The sequence below is a fragment of the Jaculus jaculus genome, chromosome 2 (assembly GCF_020740685.1).
Source record: "Jaculus jaculus isolate mJacJac1 chromosome 2, mJacJac1.mat.Y.cur, whole genome shotgun sequence".
Taxonomy (NCBI): domain Eukaryota; kingdom Metazoa; phylum Chordata; class Mammalia; order Rodentia; family Dipodidae; genus Jaculus; species Jaculus jaculus.
The window spans coordinates 1,462,338-1,482,959 of record NC_059103.1 but is presented as its reverse complement, the minus strand read 5'-3'; positions in this window follow the sequence as shown (position 1 = coordinate 1,482,959).

The following is a 20,622-nucleotide window of genomic DNA, read 5'->3' as shown; positions in this document are numbered from 1 at the left end:
CAGATGAAGGCGGGATCCGCCCATCAGATCTCTGTTTGCCTTCTTCCTCTCCCATTTTGCACGCGTAAGTGTATGTGACATGCAGCTGTGTATTTGTGCTCACGTGTGTGTATGAGTGTGTGCAGGAATTGTGGAAGCCTGAGACTGACATAGGTCAAGTCCTCCCTCACCCTCCACGTTACTGACACAGACATGGTCTCTCACGGATTCCAGTGCTCGCTGATTCCACTAGTGTGGCCAGCCAGCCTGCCCTGGGATCACCTCTCATCCACCTGAGCACTGGTATTAGACACATGCTGCCACAAATGTACGGCATTTACATGGGCCCTGAGGATCTGAGCTAAGGTCCTCTCATCTGAGTGGCAAGCACTTTAATGATGATCTCCCCAGCTCTATCTTTCTTTCCTTTTTGGTGTCTACGCTGTTAGCAGAGCAAGACCCTATCTTGGGAAGAAGAAAAAAAAAAAAGATTGGTCCAATGTCACCCACTAATGATCGGAGTGTGAACAGGGGTTTGTCAGACTCTCTTCCTTCCTCCATGAAGTCACTTTGCCTCATCCTTGGGCCTGCACTGGTTCGACTCCCTGCAATGCCCCTACTACAGATCCCTCACCAGGGACACCTCCAACTGCTATCACCACAAACCTTCCAGGCATCTTTCCCAGGAGAGAATGCCAGCCATGCTGCGTCCTCCAGGTACGGCCCCTCTGTCCTACAGAGCCCCAGATGGGACTGGCGCCGCTTCCCCTGTCTTCAGATCAATTCCCTGTGGCAGGTGGACGCCTGCTGAGGAGCTGGCGGGGGCATGTTGGCCTGTCTCTGTTCAGCTTCCTGGTCACACCTGGACTTCCAAGCCCTATTCCCCCCCACCTTCCGGGGTGCCCTCAATGCTGTCCTGCAGGCCAGCTTCCCATCCTTATAACTGCCTAGCGAGGGTCTCCTGACTCCATCCCTTTGATAAGCCCTGAATGACATTCTCTGCTTGTATTTGCATAGGAAGTCAGTAATTAGCCATGGGCATTTTGTTAAACGCTGCCAAAGGCAATAGAGAAAAGACAGATTCTATTGTATCCTATTGTACTCCCGAGAGAACTGCTTGCACCCGGGCCTGCTTCTGCTCTTCCTGCTGAATTACCACCCCGAAAATTGCTATTCTTGTCTTGATGGTTGGCTCTTTGCAGCCTCTGAATTAGTTGGCAGGGCAAAGAACAGTTTCCACCGACTCAGTCTTTATTCAGGAGGGTCTCACTTACCAAAGTTAATTTTGCTCATAGTGCAACGTGCTTGAAAATAACTGTGAATCTTGTTGATTTCCACCTGCATCTACCAGCAAGCAGTAATTGAAACTAAATTACGAGTGTTCACAAAACGCACTCATATCTCAGAGCCATCGAGAAACATCTCCATGCACAAACTGGGTTCATAGAAAGCTATATACCAAACCACTGTCAGCTGAGGACCACCAAGAAGATGCCCTCCCCTCTGGAGCTACCCTAGAACTTTGGGGCAGGCTGGGTAAGGCATGGCTATCAGCCTCCAAAACCCGACCAGTCACGGTTTTACCATCTGCTTCTGCATGCCTGGAAGGCAGGCTAAAGGCTGCATCCACAGAATGGAATGGCTCGGTGCCCATCAGAAATGCAAACCTTTTTATTTCCTTGTAAATAAATCTCTGGTTCTGTCCAAGGCTCTCCAAAAGGAATAGGGCTGTCAAGAAAAGACTTTGTACTTGGCTCAACAAGGTTATTCTGTTTATTTCCCAGAAAGCAATCAGGTTGTGCACTCTAGGGAAGGGGGCGGTGTCCATCAACAGACACTTAGGGTGAGCTCTCCTTGTGCTGGGAAAGCAGCCCATGTGACTTATCTGCCACACCGCAGAATGCACCCGGGCAATTAGAGCCTATGCGTGCACGCACAGTGAGAAACATGACTTTGGGAACAACGAAAGGGGTCTGAAACAAGCAGCGGATCAGCCCATCCACCTGAAGACCTGCCCGGGACTACTCTCTTTTCCTCTTTGCAGCACAGGAGCCTGAGCTCTGTGCCACACACAAGCTAGGAAGCACTCCACCACTGAGCCATTCACGGCAGGTGCTCTACCACTGAGCCACGCCCCCAGCCCCTCACTGGGGATTCTAGGCAGGAGCTCTACCACTGAGCCACACCCCAGACCCTCACTGGAGGATCCTAGGCAGGAGCTCTACCACTGAGCCATGCTTCCAGCCCCTCACTGGGGATTCTAGGCAGGAGCTCTACCACTGAGCCACACCCCAGACCCTCACTGGAGGATCCTAGGCAGGAGCTCTACCACTGAGCCACACCCCAGACCCTCACTGGAGGATCCTAGGCAGGAGCTCTACCACTGAGCCATGCCTCCAGCCCCTCACTGGGGATTCTAGGCAGGAGCTCTACCACTGAGCCACACCCCAGACCCTCACTGGAGGATCCTAGGCAGGAGCTCTACCACTGAGCCACACCCCTAGCCCAGGCATGGCTGTCTGAGAGTGACCTTTCTGCAGCTGTCTGAATTCACTCCATCTGAGGCTATAGACTTCCCATGGTGCTCTGCTCAGAGGATATCAGCACTTTTTTGTTGTTTGTTTGCTTTTCATTTTTTTGAGGTGGGGTCTCACTCTAGGTCAGGCTGACCTGGAATTCACTATGTAGCCTCAGGTGGCCTCAAACTCAGGGTGATCCTCCTACCTCTGCCTCCTGAGTGCTGGAATTAAAGGCGTGTGCCCCCACGCCCGACATACCAGCACTTTTCTTATCTGACATGTACAGATTCCATGGGATACCCCATAACCCTTAAAACCCATCACTGGAAATCCTGTGAGTTTATCTTCTATGTTCTTTTGCACTTAATCCATGAGGCTTCTTCGTACCTGATTAATGGCTGCATAGGCCTACCCTTGTGCCTTGGACTCTTATCTATTCCGTGTCCGTTCACTCTCTCCAAGCTCCTACTCCCCAGAAAGGAGCGAGAAGTGCAGTGACCACTTGTTGCAGTTACCATCTAATGGCTGGGATAAAACACCCAACAAAACATAGCTTATGGGGGCTGGAGAAATAGCTCAGAAGTTAAGGTGCTTGCCTGTGAAGCCTAAGAACTCATGTTCAAATATCCAGGTCCCATGTAAGCCAGACACACAGTGACAATGATGCACATGCACACAAGGGGGAGCACGTGTCTGGAGTTTGTTTGCAGTGGTGAAGGCCCTGGTGTGCCCATCCCCCCCCCAAATAAATTAAAAAATAGAGCCGGGTGTAGTGGTGCACATCTTTAATCCCAGCACTTGGGAGGCAAAGGTAGGAGGATCGCCATGAGGCCACACTGAGACTACACAGTGAATTCCAGATCAGCCTGAGCCAGAGTAAGACCCTACCTCAAAAACAAAAACAAAATAAAGCTCATGGGAGGAAAGTTTATTTCAGCCTGGCTTCTAGGGGAAGTTTCATCATAGCAAGTAAAGTGCGGCAGAGTGAACAGATGGGTCATCAATCTTGTCACAGCATCAGGAAGAAAATACGCTGAGTGAGGTAGTTGAGGTGAAAGAGACCAGCAAACTCCAAACTTCACCTCCAGTGACTCACCTTCTTCTGGAAGGTTCCCCCTCCTCAAGGCATGAGGCTTAGTCACAAGTGCATGAGATTATGGGAGAACGTTTTACATTTAAATAACCACTTGACCTAACCACAGTAGAAAGTTCTGGAATTGGAGATCCTGAATGAATCTTCCTATACAAAAAAAAAAAAAAAAAAAGGATGGATGTTTGTTAAATGTGGATAATTGGCTTCTAAATGACTCAGATTTGTGTATGGGGGTGTGTGCATGCACATGTATGTGCAGATGCCAGCACTCTGTGCACGTGCTTGCAAAGGCCAGAGGAAGACATTGGTGTCTCTGTCACTCTTCCATCTTCTTTCCCTGAGACAAATTCTCTCACTGAACCTAGAGCTGTTTCTTTTTTCTTTCTTTCTTTCTTTCTTTCTTCCTTCCTTCCTTCCTTCCTTCCTTCCTTCCTTCCTTCCTTCCTTCCTTCCTTCCTTTATTTATTTATTTTGTTATTAGACTGGCTGAGCAGAGAGCCTTGGTGAGCCTATCTCCAGGCCCCTCAGCTCTAGGGTTAAAGGCATGTGTGGCCATGTCTGGCTTTTTACATGGGAGCTGGGGATAGAACTTGGGTCCTCACGCTTGTGTGGTAAGCACTCTTACCTGCTGAGCCATCTTCTCAATTCCATGACTCAGAAAAAACTAATTTTACATTCAGAATACAATGTATAGAGATCTTCAAGATTCATGGCTTAAATGCTCCTCTTTCCTCAACCTTCCTTAAAGCCTTGCCTGGTCCCATGCATCTGCAACATTCCCACAAGCCGGTGGTGCCAGGTCTGGCCCATGAAATCCAGCTTGGCCATGTGACTGGTCCTAGCCAATTGGATGCAGCAGAAGTGAGGGAGACTAGGCTTCAAGGGTCTATTATCTCCTGCTGTCATGGCAACAAGCCTAGGCACTCATTGGAGCCACATGGTGAATAACACAGAGATTCTCCACCCTCAGCATAGGCCAGCTCAGCCAAGCTGTTAAGTCAGGGTTCCTAAGGGCTGGGGATGCCCAAGTACAGCACCCAAAGATTACTTTGCCTCATGAAATAATAAATGGATATCCCCGGTTAATTTCTACATCACGAATGTTCTGGCCTTTTGAGCACGATCTATCTAATCAAGATTCCTGGCTTGTTGAGGACTTGGGAGTCGTGGGGATTTCTGTATATATGAAGCTCTGCATCAGTTACTTTTGCATTACAGTAAGTGCCTGACTGAAGGGAGGACAGATTTATTTTGACTCACAGTTTCAGGGGAATTTCAGTCCACCATTGCTGCAAAGTAATAGCAACGTTCATGGCAGCAGGAGTGTGTATCTGGAGCTCCTCACATCTTGACAGACAGGAATCAAAAAAGCTACATGAAAACTGGAGGCAGGAAAGACCTTCAAAGGCAAGAACCTATTACCCCATGTCCACCAGGGAGGCCCTGCATCCCAAAGATTCTACAGTCTCTGCAAAACAGCGCCACCTGCTGGCCCACTTGTTCAAATGCATGAGCTTGTGTTCAAAGCCCTTACTAAAGGTCAACCACACACATGTGCGCAACATACACACATCCCTGTCTGGAAATATCCACTCCCTGTCCCCCCTCAAGCTCACCATCTATCGCGCCTCAACATATCCAGGAAAAGCACAGGGGAAAACAGCATGGACCACCCGCTTTGTACCTCAACTCCCAGTCACATAATAGGCTCTTGCATTTCGCTGCCCCAGGCAACAGATTGTTCTTTCTTAATTAACTTCCTGTTTATTGAATACCCACACTCATCACTGAACACCAACGCACCTTCATGCGTGCCTGTGAAGTCGGCATTCACAGCTGGTGCTCTGAGCCACACAGGGTATGCCAGGCCACATGTGGCACTCTCAGCCGTACCTTAGTTTTGCTCCCAGGGAACATCAGCAGGGCTCACATGGGGACTTACTTCATCGATTCTGTTTTTCATTTTGCACTGCTGAGGATCTGACTCAGAGTTCTGAGTATGCTGAGAAAGCCCTCTGTTATGGAACCACACCCCAGTCCCAAACTGAAGCATTCTAGACAGGAGCTCTACCACTGAGCCACACCCCCAGCCCCTCACTGGGGGATTCTAGGCAGGAGCTCTACCACTGAGCCACACCCCCAACTCCTCACTGGGGGATTCTAGGCAGGAGCTCTACCACTGAGCCACACCTCAGCCCCTCACAGGGAGGTTCTATGCAGGCATTCAAGTGCTGAGTTACATTTGCAATCTCTGTTTTTTGGAGACAGGGTCTTACTATATAGCTTAGTCTGGCCTTGAATTCAGAATCTTCCTGCCTTCTCTTCCCCTAGGCTGGAATGGCAGGTGTGTGTCCTGCCCCTGGATGGATGAATGCTTTGATCTGACTGTGGCATAAGCAAGTTGGAAGCCACAGAAGCAGGTATGAGGAGAAGGGAGTCCTGGCAAACGAGCAGCCAAGATTTCTCACCCCAGTGGTGTATGAAGTACAAATATTTGGGCTCAGTGATGCTGCCGACTGGGGAAAGATCCAGGTTGTGCTGTTAGCATGTGCAGTGTGCATGTTGCCTGTAAGAACAAGAAATTAAAGTGGGACTAGAATAGGTCCAATGTGCACAAATGAAACTGAAAGCCAGGGTCACCTTCTCCAGTGTAGACCAAGGGCCTGAGGGTCAAGTCTGGGATGATAGCAATGAGTTCTGTCAGTTGTTTCAGAACAGACTTGCAGACTGCTTTCTCGACCCCCTGCCTACAGACTGACATCTGCCTCACCTTTTATTTCTCACACCTAGAAGTAGCTCCTGGCACACAGAAGGTGCCATAGACAGACAGACAGATATAGACATATACACATCATCTATTTTGTGTATATATATTCTTGTACATATATTTGTAGATATATATTCCGTACATGTGTGTATATATGTTTTGCATGTATATGTGTATGGAGTGTATGTGTATATATGTGTGTGTAGTTCACATGTGTGTGCGTGTGCATGTGGAGGCCAGAGGCTGACACCGGGTGTTTTCCTCACTTGCTTTCCACCTTGTTCTTCAAGACAAGGTCTCTCCAAGGATCCTCCTCTTCTTCCTCCTCCTCCTTCTCTCTTCCTCTTTCTCTCCTTCTTTTTTTTTCTTCCTTTTTTTTTTGCATTATATGTATGTGGTGTGTGTACGCATGATTGTATGTGTATTCACACACATCTAGATGCACACATGCCCCTGTACACACATCTCCACATGCAGATGCATTTATACTCACGCAAATGTTTATCCTATTGCTGCATTCTCTTTGGAGAACCCAGACTGCCACACTTCCTTGTGGAAGGTCTTTGTTGTGAACCCTCAATAGGCTCAGATGGCTGTGGAGACTGAACCTGCCAAGTGTGCATGGGAACTTGGAGAATGTCCTCATGTGCAGGGCTGCAGGGCCAGGTGCTGACAGGGGCCAGCGTGCAACAGAGATGTTAGAGGTGAGGTCGGTGTTCGGGGTGGGGCGGGTGTGGGAGACAGGTTAAGGATGGCAGCAAGCTAAGGAAGCTGCCTGGGCACCACACAGACTTAGAGCCAGGAGCGGCAGCCATGGTATCATGGTGTTGGGATTGGCTTCAGGGTCACCCGGGCGAGTCTGCTCCACGTGTGTCTGATACGGCTGGATGATTTGGGGGCTCCACTGGTCTGGTACGTCCAAGGCTCCTCAAGGCCTCACCCACATAGCCCCTCGTCCCACCTGGGCTTGCATGGCACAGCCTCTGGAGTCTGTGGAAGGCATCCCATGACGCCTTTGGGAGTTACACAGTGTTGCTTCTGCTGCGTTCAATGGTCAACATCAGTCTCACTGCCAACAGGATCAGGGTGGGAGGGATAACCCAAGGGTGGGAATACCAGGAGGGGCTATGTGTGGGAGGTTCCTCGGATCCTGTCACAGACAAAAAAAAAAAAAAAGCCATTTTAAACACACTGTTGAGGCACAATTGAGCATCAGGTAGCTAAGCTTGCTAAGCTTTATCTACCATAGAAAATTTGGACTGGATTTCTCACTCCCCGGCCATCTTGGCGGCGGCTCTTGGTTGGGGCCCATCTCATACCTAAGGCAGGAAGATGGTGGCTGCAAAGAAGACGAAAAAGGCCCTGGGGTCCACCAGCTCGAGGCGCCAGCTCGTTATGGAGAGTGGGAGGTATGCACTGCGTACAAGCAGACGCTGAAGATGACCACACGGGGCCCAGCGAGCTTGGTCATCCTCGCCAACAAATGCCCAGCATTGAGGAAATCTGACACAGAGCGCTATGCCATGTGGGCCAAAACTGGTGCCCATCACTACAGTGGCAATAATATTGGGCACAGCACGTGGTAAACACTACAGAGTATGCACGCTGCCTATCATTGATCCAGGTGATTCTGACATTGTTAGAAGCATGCCTGAGCAGACTGGTGAAAAGTAAACTATGTAAAAGTTTTCCTTAATAAAACTTGCCAGAAGCTTGTTTTAAAAACCAAAGAAACAAAAAAAAAAAAATGGACTGGTTCACACATTATGTTTGTGAATTCATTGTGCACCAGCCTCCTTTCACAGTTCTTCCTTCCACGTCCTCAGTCACAGCTCAATCGTGTCCCACTGCATGGCTCCTCTTTAATGCACCCATAGATTCTCCCGTTGGCTGACATGTGAATTGTTCCTCTATGTTGTCTACTGTGCATAGAGTTGACATGAATATCCATGTACAACAATCCGATTGAACTCAGGGCCTTTATTTTCGAGGCCTAGCTGGCATTGGGAAGCAGATTCTAAATGAAAATATAGATTGTTTTGGTTTATTTTTATTTACTTATTTGAACGTGACAGAGAAAGAAAGAGGCAGATAGAGAGAGAGAGAGAGAGAGAATGTGCACATCAGGGCCTCCAGCCATTGCAAACAAACTCCAGACGCGTGCACTCCCTTGTGCATCTGGCTAATGTGGGTCCTAGGGAATCGAGCCTCAAACCGGGGTCCTTAGGCTTCACAGGCAAGTGCTTAGCCGCTAAGCTATCTCTCCAGTCCAAAAATGTAGATTTTTTTTTTTTTTTTTTTTGATTCTCAAAGTAGCACATTTTTCTAGACCATGTTAGGATTGCAAGGAACCAAGAAACATGAAGAAAGGAAGTGGGCAGTCTGCCAAGATCTGGCTACTCAGTTCTGAGGTGCTTTTTTAACAATACATTCAAACCAGAAAATCGCTATGGAGTCAAATCCTTCCCAGATGTTCCAAGACATCTAACATAGGACAAATAAAGCCACTGGGCAGTGAGGACTCAAAGGATGGAGGAGCACTTGATCTTATTCTTACCGTGCAAAGCCAAGCGCCTGCGTACATGTTTCTGCACGCACGCACAGTCCATGCAATTACTGACTGAGCCTGGAGACTGCACAACACCTTCAATTCTCGTGAACTGATTTCAAAGGGTTTTCCTCCAGCAAAGTCCCTGCAGGACATTTCTTTTTTTTTTTTCTTTTTTCTTTTTCTTTTTGCAGGCCTAAGTGCTTGTTTCATCTTTCTAAACCCAGGAGAGATCCTACCATAAATGACAGCCTCCAAGAAAACACCGGGCTATGGCCAGAACAAAAAGAACCCGACATTTCCAGCTTTAAACCTCTGCATCTCACAGGTCTGTGGGAGTGTCTAGGTCACCCCAAGGGACTCCTGGAGGTTTGGGCCTATTGAGTTACAGCTCTCGACCTCACTCTATGTTGGCTGCTGGGCAAAATTAATTATCTTGGTCATTTGAATGTTTTCTTCTCCCAAACATAATATAATCTCATTACAGATTACTCCACACCAGAGTGAATCTCGAGCCAAATTACATTTAGGAAATTGGGATAATTTGCAGTCATATGATTTGGGGGGAAAAAGAAAAGAAGAAAGAAAAAGGAAAAACAGATGAAGGAAAAAGAAGCCTCTGTCTTTGCTAAATGCTAATTTGATCAGACTCCATGATGTAAAGAACTCTATAATGTAAAAGCGACTTTCATGTGCTTGGGGCAGCAGGGCAACGTTTGGAAAGTTCGAGAACATTCTAGGAGTCTGTGTGTGAGTTGTCTGGGATAGGGTAGAGGACAAAAGACAAATGGGTTTCCATAGCACCGAACTGGTCAACTGTGATAAAAAAAAAACAAAAACAAAAAAAAAACTCTAGCAAGGGAGTTCATGGAAAATATAACCCTTGGAACTACGAAGTGTGTATTGGTCAGCTCAGCCACTGTAACAAAGGGGTCAGTATTGGTGGGCTGAGTGGTTAAAACAGAAGGGGTCTAGAGGAATGGCTTAGTGGCTAAGGCATTTATTTGCCTATGAAGTCTAAGGATCCAGGTTTGATTCCCCTGGACCCGCATAAGCCCTTATAAGCACATGGTGGTACATGCATCAGGAATTCATTTGCAGTGGCTAGAGGCCCTGGTACACCCATTCTCTCTCTCATAAATAAAATAAAAATAAATATTTTAAAGTAAAAATAGTAAATAAAAATAAAATATTTTTTGAAAAAAGCAGAAGAAACTCATGATGTCACAATTCCAGATGCCAAGAGCTGAGCTGAGGTACCATCATGCCAGCTGCCCCTGAGGCCTCCATCCTCAGCCAGAGGACACCATCTTCTCACTGTGTCTTCACACGGTCACTCCTCCATGTTTGGGACCTACTGTCTCTTCTCTTCCTAGACCACACTCACACTGGATGACGGTTCACTCCAGTGACCTTATGTTGCCTTCCCATGAATCTTTTATTGGTGTTATTCATTGTGCTGGTGTGTGTGTGTGATATACACGTGTGTGACAATGGAGCCCCCCCCACCACGGCATGCGTGCAATGGTCAGAGGACGGCATTCGGGTGTTGGCCCTCGTGCTCCCCTTGTTTGAAGTAGGGTGTCCATGTTTAGTGTCATTCTCAGGATAGCTGGTCCTCCAACTTCCAGGAGATTCGGCTGTCCCTTCTTCCCATCTCACCTCCCGAGTCCTGGGTTTAGAGAGACCCACCATGGTTTCTGGCTTGTACAAGGGGGCTGGGGATCTGAATTCAGGCTAGCACAGCAAGTGCTTTACCAAGTGAGCCACCTCATTCATTTCCTATACAGTCACATTGTGAAGTACCAAAAGACAAGGCTTTAGTTTATGGATTTTCAGAAATACAGTTCAACCTTAATTCAATAGGATATCAAGCGTAACAGTCCAGCTTCATCATGCCAACTGAGAGGTCAGCAAACCACAGGAAAGGATGTTTTATTTTTAGTTCTAAGAATGGAAGCAAGTATCCAACATGCTCGGGAAGGTGCTTTACTTTACTAGAGAGGGGCTGGGGTTTGGCTCAGCAGTAGAGCACCTGCCTAGAAACCCCGTTGAAGGGCTGGGGGCATGGCTCACTGGTAGAGCTCCTGCTTAGAATCACCCAGTGAGGGGCTGGGGTGTGGCTCAGTGGTATAGCTCCTGCTTAGAATCCCCCAGTGAGGGACTGGGGGCTGTGGCTCAGTGGTAGAGCTCCTGTCTAGAACCCCCAGTGAGGGGCTGGGGCGTGGCTCAGTGGTAGAGCTCCTGCCTAGAATCCCCCAGTGAGGGGCTGGGGTGTGGCTCAGTGGTATAGCTCCTGCTTAGAATCCCCCAGTGAGGGACTGGGGGCTGTGGCTCAGTGGTAGAGCTCCTGTCTAGAACCCCCAGTGAGGGGCTGGGGTGTGGCTCAGTGGTAGAGCTCCTGCCTAGAATCCCCCAGTGAGGGACTGGGGTCTGTAGCTCAGTGGTAGAGCTCCTGTCTAGAATCCCCCAGGGAGGGGCTGGGGGCGTGGCTCAGTGGTAGAGCTCCTGTCTAGAATCTCCCAATGAGGGGCTGGGGGTCATGGCTTAGTGGTAGAGCTCCTGCCTAGAATCCCCCAGGGTGGGGCTGGCTCAGTGGTACAGCACAGCTGGGCTCAGTACCCTGTACTAGAATCAGAAGAGAAAAACTGAAGCCCTTGCAAAAGCCAATGCTAACACAAGGATTTTTTTAGCATATTCACCTGGATCTCAGAAAGCACTGGTAGCTCAGTGGGAAGGCAGCAGGAAGAGCAGTGTGGCACATTGAACAAAGGTGCCCTCAAAAAGATGTGGCTACCTTAGAGACTCTTTTTTATTTTATTTTATTTATTTATTTATTTATTTGAGAGCGACAGACACAGAGAGAAAGACAGATAGAGGGAGAGAGAGAATGGGCGCGCCAGGGCTTCCAGCCTCTGCAAACAAACTCCAGACACGTGCGCCCCCTTGTGCATCTGGCTAACGTGGGACCTGGGGAACCGGGCCTCAAACCGGGGTCCTTAGGTTTCACAGGCAAGCGCTTAACCGCTAAGCCATCTCTCCAGCCCACATTAGAGACTCTTTAATGATTTCTTTAAAATATTTTATTTATTTATTTGAAACAGAGAATGAGAATGGGCCTGCCAAGGTCTCCAACTACTGCAAACACACCCCCGATGCACGTGCCACCTTGTGCTTCTGGCTTATGTAGGTCTTGGGGTCCTTAGGCGTCAAAGACAAGCACCTTAACTGCTGAGCCATCTCTCCAGCCCTGCATTAGAGATCCTCAGGAGAGGATGCGTTCCTAGGTTATCTGAGTAGGACCTTAATGCAGTTCTATTTCCTTAGAAGGAAGCAGAGATATGCGACTGCAGAAAAGGTCATGGGAAGATGAACGAAGAGATTGGGAGCACCCAGCCACAAGTCACAAGGATTTCTGAACTCCACCAGAAACTCCAAGAGGCAAGGGAGTATTTGCCCCCAGCGCGCTAGAGGAGCAGAGGCCTGGCCAGCACCAAGTAGGTGGTCGTTCATCATGACAGCCACAGGAAACTAATAGAAGAAAGGTAGATGTGCGTGTGTGTGTGTGTGTGTGTGTGTGTGTGTGTGTACCAGCAGGTACCTGATATGGGCAGCTTTGGGGGCTCAACCCAGCTGGGGCCTCTGGGACCTAGAATGGAAGGTCCCTAGGGGTTATCACAGCTGAGTGTCATGGAGCAGGTCATGTACTGACTGACTGCCATCAGTTATGGTTTGAAGAGTGCTCCTGAAGGTTCCAACTCTATTCCAATGTGTGAGCTCCCCCATCCAGAGAAAGAGCTCTCCAGAACAGGCCTGGCTGCCGCAGTGATACACCACTGTGAGTAAAACTATGAAATCCTCATGGCATGTGGGTGAGGCACCAACTGTGACAGTTACACATATGAAAACAAGCAGAAAAGCTCGAAAGATCACCTGAAATATGGGCAAAAAATAAAAAAACAAAAAAAAACCCCACCTTGCACCTACATCATGACCTTTTTCAGTAACTGAATCAGGGAAGCAGTGATAGAGCTGGGTATTAACTGTATTAGATTCTTTTCCTGTCACTGTGACAAAATGCCTGACAGAGAGCTGGGCATGGTGGCACATACCTTCAATCCTAGTACTCAAGAGGAGGGTCATTGTGAGGCCAACCTGGACCACAGTGTGAGTTCCAGGTTGACCTGGTCTAGAGGGTGACCCTGCATCAAAATATCAAAAAATAAATAAATAAATAAATAAAACCTTTTGACCTTTTGGGGCTGGAGAAATGGTTCAGTGTTTAAAGGCACTTTCTTGGAAAGCCTGACGTCCCAGGTTCAATTCCCCAGTAACCACATAAAGCCAGATACACAAAGTGGCACATGAGTCTGGGGCTCATTTGCAACAGCAGAGGGGGTGGCTCACCCATTCTCTCTTGCTCCTCTCTCTCTTTCTCTTTTCGAGGTAAGGTCTTACTCTAGCCCAAGCTGACCTGGACTCCCTCGAACTCACAGCAGTCCTCCTACCTCTGCCTCCCAGTCTTGGGAGTAAAGGCATGTACCACCATCTCCGGCTCCTCCTCTCTCATAACTAACTAATTAAATCAATAAAATTTTTAAAGTCTTTTCAAAAGTACCTGACAGAAGAATTTCAAAGAGGAAGAATTTATTTTGTTCATTCATAGCTTCAGAGAGTTTCGTCCACGATTGCTGGGTCCTGTGCCACTGGACCACACCATGGCAGTGGGAGCCCATGGCAGGGGAGAGCTGTTCACTTCATGGTCAACCAGGAAGCAGAGGGTATGACAGGAAGGAACCAGAAAGAAAGCCCAAAGACCAGCCTTCCATGCCAGACTTTCTCCAACTAAGACCCTCTTGTTCTAGCTTTCAAACCTTCCCAAAACAATGCCCCCAGCTGGGGACCAAGGTTTCAAAGCATGAGCCTGTGCAGAACACTTCACATGTACGCCCCAAACTCATCATTGCTCCACCGTTACCTACTAAACCACTTACCGTGAGAAGGAAAGCTAGTGCGCCCTGAGGGTCTACATTAGCCAACTTCTGACACCCCTCTGTTTTTTCACTGCGGACGTTGTCTTTGGAATCAAGGATCCATTTCCGGAGGCCATTACAACAAATTGCTGAAAACTGTGAGATGGCTCAATGCTATCAGATCAGGAATCAAGTCAGAGTCGCCCCTCTTGGGCAGGTATGGGAAGGATTACTGGAGGGAGGGAGACCTTGCCCTGAGGGTGGATGCCCTTCCAGGTGGTGGTCTCCATATAAAGAAGCTCTCCGAGAACATGGTGCTTTGTGCCTGGCTGCTTGCGCCACTTGCTGCTTTGGGCATCTGCCCTGTTGCTGCCATCCTCTGTGGCTGCCGGAACCCAGCTCCAACAGACCACCGGTTCTCCGTGAACCTTCTAGGCCTTCAGGTCCAGATTGGGGCTGCTGAGGCCCCCAGCCTGGTGCACTGAGCTGGGCCGCTGGGTTCTCCAGCTCCTCAGCATGCACACAGCCACGGCTGGCGCCCAGCCTGTAGCTTCCACTGTAAGCTAATCCAATTCATCTCCTTTAGAGTCCACATTCATTCCATCAGCTCTGCTCCTCTAGAGAACCTTGACTAACACAAACTGAACTATATCCTTACCTCTCCCAACTCCTGGGGTCTGGAGGCCAGAAGGCTAGACCACAGTGCTGGCAGGGTGACTTCTGAGAGTGAGGCTGTTTCATGACTCTCTTTAGCATCCACTGGTTTCGGGAAGCCAGCGGCATTCCTTCCTTGACGTGTAGGTGACTGCCTGCCTCAACTTCTGTGTGTTGTCCCCCCTTTTTTTGGTGCATATACATACATGTGTTGTATGCACATGGTGGCACATGCACGTGCGCCATGCACATGTATGTATGTAGAGGCCAGAGGACGATGGAGGGCACGCTTCTCTGTTGCTATTGTACTTTATTTCCCTGCGACAGTCTCTCACTGAAGCAGGAGCTGCACGTTTTTCAGTTAGCCTGGCCGGCCAGAGATCCCAGCGCTGCCTCGCTCAGTGCTTAGGTTACAGGGACGCACGTCCCTGTTCAGCATTTTACGTGGGTGTTGGGGAAAAAATTTAGGTCCTGGTGCTCGTATAGCAAGCATTCTTGCTCAGTGAGCCAGCTCCCCAGCCTCTTCTCTCCTCTTCTTATTAAGAAAAAAAATATATATAGGGCTAAAGAGATGGCTTAGTGGTTAAGGTGATTGCCTGCAAAGCCTAATGACTCAAGTTAGATTCCTCAGGACCCTCATAAACCAAATGCCTATGGCAGTGCATGTGTCTGGAGTTCATTTGCAATGGCTATAGGCCCTGGAGCACCCATTCTCTCTCTCTCTCTCTCTCTCTCTCTCCCTATGATAAATTAAAAGTAAAATATTAATGGGTTTAGGGTTCATCTTAAATCCAGGATGATTTCCTCTCAAGACCCTGACCTAATAACACCTGCAAAGACCCTTTTTCCAAATGAGGTCGCCACACTCGTTACTTTTGCATTGCTGTAGCAAAACTCCTGACAAAAAGTGAGGAGCTTAAATTTTAAAAAAAGACTTATTTATTGAATCATGGTTTCAGACCAAGACCCAGAGGCAGCAGTGGTGCTGTCCCTGGCAGCGAGGTCTTGAGATGAAGCGGCACTTCACGTGATGGTGGACCGGGAGGCAGAGAAAACTGTCCAAAACTAGGGGTGGGTACAATCTTCAAAGGCCTGTCCCTAGAAACAGGCCTCTCCTCCTACAGGTTCAGCAACCTTCAAAACACCACCACCTGCGGGGGGCCAAGCATTTAAAATGTGAGGCTGTGGGAGACATTTCAGAATCACATCAAACAGTCGCCTTCTAAGGTCTCAATGGACATGAACTTGGGAGAGGGTATTCATTATTTACACATTTCCTCATTTCTACAAATGCCCAAGGTCACAGAGTTGGGGAGGTGGGAGATGGGCGATTCTAGAGCTTTTCTCCAATTTGGAGAGATTTTTGAGAGAGATCAGAGTTTCCTACTAGGCTAGGAAGATGGCTCAGTCAGTAAAGTGCTTGCCAGGCAAGCATGAGGAGCTGACTTTGACCCTCAGCACCCACGTGAAGAGCCGGGCGTGGTGGTTTGCGCTTACAATCACTGTGCTGTGGAGACAGACACAGGAAGATCCATGGGGCTCAATGGCCAACTAGGCTAGACTAATCAGTGAGCTCCAGGCCAACAAGAGACTATCTTAATTTAAAAAATAAAAAGATGGATAGGGTTTGGAAAGATGGCTGAGCGGTTAAGGCCCTTAACTGCAAAGCCTAACGACCTGGGTTCGATTCCCCAGTATCCACGTAAAGCCACATGCACAAAGTGACATATGCAATCTTGAGTTCACTTGCAGCAGCTGGAGGTCCTGGGGTGCCCATTCTCTCTGTTTGTCTTTCTTCTCCCTATGGCTTTTTGGTTGTAAATACATAAATATTTTTTAGAGAAATTCCTTTTAAATGTTTGTTGATTTGAGACAGAAAGAGGCAGAGAGAAAGAGAAAGGGAGGCCCTTGGAGAAGCCGATACTGAAACAAGGAACATTTTTTTAGCATTTTCACCTCAATCTCAGGAAGCATTGGTAGCTCAGGCGGAAGGAGGTAGAGAAAGAGTACTGTGGCACATTGAACAAAGGCACCCCTCAAAAAGATGTGGCCCCATTAGAGTATTTTATGATTTCTTAAATTTTTTTTTTTTCATTTGAAAGAGAGAGAGAATGAGAATTGGTGCACCAGGGCTTCCAGCCACTGCAAACAAACTCCTTGGGCATCTGGCTTATGTGGGTACTGAGAAGTCGAACCTGGATCCTTAGGCTTTGCAGGCAAGTACCTTAGTCACTAAGCCATCTCTCCAGCCCCATAAATATTAAAAAAAAAAAAAAGGGCTGGAGAGATGGCTTAGCGGTTAAGCGCTTGCCTGTGAAGCCTAAGGACCCCGGTTCAAGGCTCGGTTCCCCAGGTCCCAGGTTAGCCAGATGCACAAGGGGGCGCACGCGTCTGGAGTTCGTTTGCAGAGGCTGGAAGCCCTGGTGCGCCCATTCTCTCTCTCTCCCTCTATCTGTCTCTCTATGTCTGTCGCTCTCAAATAAAAAAAATAAAAAAAAATAAAAAACAGTGGGTGGTAGCCAGGCATAGTGATGCCTGCCTTTAATCCCAGCACTCAGGAGGCAGAGGTAGGAGAATTGCCATGAGTTCAAGGCCACCCTGAGGCTACATAGTGAATTCCAGCTCAGCCTGGGCTACAGTGAGACCTTATCTTGAAAAATAAATAAATGTGAATGGCATTCCTGAGGATGACAGGTAAGGTTGTCCTCTGGCCTCCACACACACACACACACACACACACACACACACACATATATGCACACAAACTGAACACACACATATGCATAAAAATATTGCAGAACCAAAACCAGTACTCCCTAAGGCCCCCAGATCCCAGGCTCTAGACACAAATAACAGATCTCTCTTCCAACACAATGGGGCTTGCTTGCCCTGGAAAATTGAAAATTGAGAGAAAGTTTTGATTTGCCTGAAGTCAACTGTCTACTGCTGTTGTCCTTGGTGTCAGGGGTTCCCAGAGCCACACGTATTTTCTATTTTATTGCCTTTCCATCTGGTCCTCAGACAGTTTCAAGTTCATTAGAGCAACTTTTGTCCTTAATGGTCTGTTTTCCCCAAAATTTATTTTTAGAAACAAGTAGGTAAACAGAAGAAAGAAACCAAATCCAGCTTGAGCCCAATAAATCTGAAACAAACAAATTGGTTTTGTTGCTGTTTTATGCTTCTCTCTTGCCTCCAAGGCTTTCAAAGGGTCCTGTGAGTCATTCAAGTGTTGGATCTTGGGAAAGAGCCACCAAAGCCTCCCAAACACGGAGATTCTTTAAGTGTGACCTCTGACCCCAAGCGTCCCTGTCTTGTTCAGAGAGAAACATGGGAAACATCCCAGGGTTTGGGCTGCTGCTTCACTGGTTTGCAACCTGTAGATAATAACTTTCCTCCTTCCTTCTACTCTCAAGCCAGGCTACAAAGAGAGGGAAAATTTGGGGAACCTGAGGAAGGAAGAGTCTGGTTGAAGCCTCTCACCATCAGAGACCCAGCACAATTCAGAGCTGCTTACAGACCTTCGTCCTTTCCCGGTTATAAACCTACAATTTTCCAGGAAGCTCAGACCCAACCTCATTGACGGTAAAGCCGCTCCCTACATCCTTGTGCAAGCCTAGTGGCTCACGGTGTGATCTCATCAGACTGAGGACCCTCGGGAGCCGCCCTGTGATCTCCATCACAGAGCAGGCCAGAGTCCCCTAGAAACCCACTGAGCAGTGGAGTCCCAGGAGGATTCTAGAAACAGTCACCACAAGGACAATTGCTTGCAGCTCTGTCTCAAAAAGAAGAAAGAGGGAGAGAGAGAGAGAAAGAGAGAGGGAGTGAGGGAGGGAGGGAGGGAGGAAGGAAGGAAAGAAAGAAGGAAGGAAAAGAGAAAGGAGGAGGGAGGGAGGAAGAAGGAGGGAGGGGAAAGAAAGAGAGAAGAAAGAAAGAAAGAAAGAAAGAAAGAAAGAAAGAAAGAAAGAAAGAAAGAAAGAAAGAAAGAAGGAAGGAGAAGGAAAGCAAGCCACAGGTCCACAGTCATAAGATCCGAGGAGGGATTTCACATCTCTCCAAACACCCCCTGACTTGAGCATCTGTAAGCCACTGCAGGTTTCATTTCTTGCCTCCCTCCCACTGTCTCATGGGCTCTCCTCCCAACCTTCCAAAAGCTCGAAGTCCTTGCTGAGGGAGAGCAGGGTTCTGGGGAGGCTGAACCGCAGCAGGATGCCGGGCGACGACTGCAGGGCTGCAATGGAAACGACCCCACCTTCCCGCGGGCAAAGGCTTGTGGGAGAGACCGGTTTCAGAAGGAGATTTAAGGTCCTTCAGGTAGAGGAGAGGGCTGCACCACGTCATCAATGAAGTCCCAAAAGGAGGACCAGGAAGAAAGCAGGCGGGACAAGCCAGGAGAGCCAGCTAGTCACTTACGGAGAAGAGAGCTCTGGCTGGAGAGGTGGCTCCGCTGATAAAGCACCCACCGTGCAGGCAGGCGACCCGAGCTCAGACCCCCAGGAAAGCCTGGTGCTGCGGCGGGCAGCGTGTGCCACCTCAGCAGCTAAGGAGGTAGGGAGATGGGAGAACCGCCCAGAAGCACCTGGGCCAGCCAGTCTGCTAAAGCAGCCGTGAGCAAGAGAGCTTGCCTCAAGGTGGAAGGACGGGGCTGGACACCGGAAGTTGGCCTCTGACCTCCACACGTGCACTGTGGCACACAAATGCCTGCTCTCTCACACGCGTGTGCATTCTTGAAAAGAGAGCTTTGGTCTTCCTAACGGTGAGAGTGTGACTTCAGTTCCCGAGCCCTGTGCTCCTGCGTCTCAGACCCATCCTCTTAAGGACATACTATTTTCCCAGACCTCCCAACGCAAGTAGGAAAAGGTGGCCTCTCTCATGTGTTTTATTTATTTATTTGACAGAGAGAAGCAGACATGGAGAGAGTGTGGGCATGCCAGGGATTCCTGCCGCTGCAAATAAACTCCAGATGCATGCGCCACTTCATGCATCTGACTTTACTTGGGTACTAGGGAGTTGAACTTAGGTTGTAAGGCTTTACAGGTGAACTGCCAAGCCCTCTCTCCAGCCCTGAAACAGTTTTTTAAAATATTTTTTTAATGTATTTTCAAGGAAAGAGAAAGAGACTGGGCATGCCAGGGCCTCTTGCTGCTGCAAACAAACTCCAGACACATACACCACTGTGTGCATCTGGCTTTATGTGGGTCCTAGGGACTCAACCTTTGCCAGCAAGTGCCTTAACCACTGAGCCATCTCCCAGCCCTTTGTAGTTTCTTTAATGTTGTCTCTGCTGTTTACGTCACTTTAGGGAGGGGACAAGACTAACTGTAAACAGACCAGCATCTCATATTTACAAACTGGTTTTCATCTAACACTCACCAAAGACTGGGAACTTTAAATAAGCCACCCACACATACACACACAGCCCACTGGGCACCGCCCTACCATCACAAGCCAGCATGAAGGGCGGGGAGGAAACAGATGACATGCACGCATTCACCATGCACCAGGAACTCAGTTATGCATGTCACAGAGCTGGCTTTCCATGTAAACATGGAAGATTGGTCCTGTATGGGGAAAGTTCTCCCCTGGCTGTTCTCAACTCAAGGTCACTTGGTCCAGACCTCACACTCCTGAAAGGCTTCCCACATGGATATGAAAAATGTCAAATCTAAATGAGGTCACACACCCAAGGTCACAGAGGCAAGCTGACACGCAGGGGAGGGAAAGTCTCCCTTGCTGAGGAGGATCCACGTGGCGACCCCTACTGGTACCCAGCACTAGGAACCACACTGCTTTCAAAACCCTCTCTCTGTTCAGCTTACAAAAAGCAACATGATATGGCGTGGCAAGGAGAAGGCAGGTTAGTTCAGGACAAACTTGGAAATCCATGCTATTTCACAGAGATTTTTGGCATGCTTTTGCATGTAGAGAATGGTGATAACCTTAAGAAAACAATGGCGACACTGGCCCCTGCTGATTCCTGGGAGACCCTCTGTGACATGTCCCCTATGTCTTTTCTTCTGTCTTGGGTTTGGAGACCTGGAAGCAGACCCTAAGAGAAGGACCAGAGGGAGAGTTATCTGGTGAGAGGTGTT